Below are 2,158 nucleotides of genomic sequence, written 5' to 3'. Positions count from 1 at the left end.
TGTTGCCCAGGCTGGTCTTGAACTCCTAAGCTCAGGCAATCTGCCTGCCTCAGCCTCCCAAAGTGCTAGGATTACAAGCATGAACCACTGTGCCCGGCCCCCCAAATAGGTTTTTAATAAGCGCATGAAACGATGAACATGTTTGTTTCCCAACACATTATGACTTCTTTGAAGGTAAGGACAAGCTCATACCCATCTCTGGATTAGCAGCACCTAGCCCAGTGCTTGCATATCAGAGTGGCCCAATAAGTGTTAAAACACATGCTCTCTGTTTGAAATGAATGGAAAGGCTGGGTGTGGTGGCTCGCGCTGTAATCCCAGCACTTTGAGAAGCCTAGGCAGGCAGGTCACCTGAGGTCAGGAGTTAGAGACCAGCCTGGCCAACATGGTGAAACCGTGTCTCGACTAAAAATACAAAAATTAGCCAGGCATGGTGGTGTGTGCCTGTAGTTCCAGCTACTTGGGAGGCTGAGCCAGAAGAATCGCTTGAACCCGGGAGGTGGAGATTGCAGTGAGCCAAGACTGCACCACTGCACTCCAGCCTGGGTGACACAGACTCTGTCGGAAAAAAAAAAAAAAAAGAAATGGATGGAAAGAATCTACTTGGATAGTTGGTCAAAAGTGGAGTCAATTACTGAGAAACAAAATCTTTCCCTGTGGAATTGAATTGACAACTTATATGTCCATCATTATGGCAGAACAAACCCCATGCTATGGAATGTTCTACAGCAGTAAATGAGGAAGTGAATCACAGTGACATGGAAAATGCTCCACACTTTATTATTAGTTTAAAAAAATGGCAAACAATGTAATTGTATAACATTTTATGGTTTTAAAAAAGATAAAATGCAAGCAAGGTGCTGGTTGCAAAAAACAAAAAGTGTATATTATGAAAAGATAAAAGCTACAAGTTTCTAGAGACATATATACGTGTAAAAGAGGGAAAGACCTGGAAGCTTATACATCGCACCAACAATAGCAGGTATCTCCACAAGAGAGAGTGGGGGTTTGGGTTGGTGTCAAGGAAATTTACCTTTATGTAGAATGAATTTTTTTTTTTTTTTTTGAGACATAGTCTGGCTCTTTCGCCCAGGCTGGAGTGCAGTGGCGCGATCTTGGCTCACTGCAAGCTCCACCTCCTGGGTTCATGCCATTCTCCTGCCTCAGCTTCCTGAGTAGCTGGGACTACAGGTGCCCGCCACCAGGCCCGGCTAACTTTTTTGTATTTTTAGTAGAGACGAGGTTTCACCATGTTAGCCAGGATGGTCTCCATCGCCTGACCTCGTGATCCGCCGGCCTCGGCCTCCCAAAGTGCTGGGATTACAGGCGTGAGTCACCGCGCCCAGCCGTAGAATGAATTTTTTAATGATTACCTTTGTGTATTATTTGTGTAATTAAATTCTGTTAAAATCTTTTTTTTTTTTTTTTTGAGACAGAGAGAGTCTTGCTCCTCTGTCGCCTAGGCTGGAGTGCAGTGGCCGGATCTTAGCTCACTGCAAGCTCCGCCTCCCGGGTTTACGCCATTCTCCTGCCTCAGCCTCCCGAGTAGCTGGGACTACAGGCACGTGCCACCACGCCTGGCTAATTTTTTGTATTTTTAGCAGAGACAGGGTTTCACTGTGTTAGCCAGGATGGTCTCGATTTCCTGACCTCATGATCCACCCGCCTCAGCCTCCCAAAGTGCTGGGAATACAGGTGGGAGCCACCCCTGGCCACCAATTAATTTTTTAAAATTCTTCTGATGTAGGATGTTCTCTCTGATCAACACTGCCCTCAGCCCATCATGTAATTTGCATGGTTTATGTACACATATACCCTTACCAATGTGTCTATTTTACACCTCTGTCAGTTTGGCACGTGTTCTGCAAGACAGCAACTTTCTTCTCTTGGGTTTCTGCAGTATAGGGGAAGAGATATAGTCCTCAAATGTTAACAAGTTATTCTGGAAAAGAACTAATGAGTTCACCTGCCTAGGTCAATCTAAATCAGGTGTTCTACATTAAAAATTTCCCATTGTTCTTCAGCTTGTTCTTGTGAAATGCCATTCTCCCCTCTGGTCCCAGAACAAAACAGCTGACTCCTCAGAGCACTTGAACCTGCTTCACTACCCAGGGGGACAGATACCCAGTTGAGAACTGTTCTTTTTTTTTTTTTTTTT

This window comes from Mandrillus leucophaeus, unplaced genomic scaffold, assembly GCF_000951045.1.
Source record: "Mandrillus leucophaeus isolate KB7577 unplaced genomic scaffold, Mleu.le_1.0 Scaffold71, whole genome shotgun sequence".
Lineage (NCBI taxonomy): Eukaryota > Metazoa > Chordata > Mammalia > Primates > Cercopithecidae > Mandrillus > Mandrillus leucophaeus.
The sequence above is the reverse complement of the archived record's forward strand: the minus strand, read 5'-3'. Positions refer to the sequence as shown.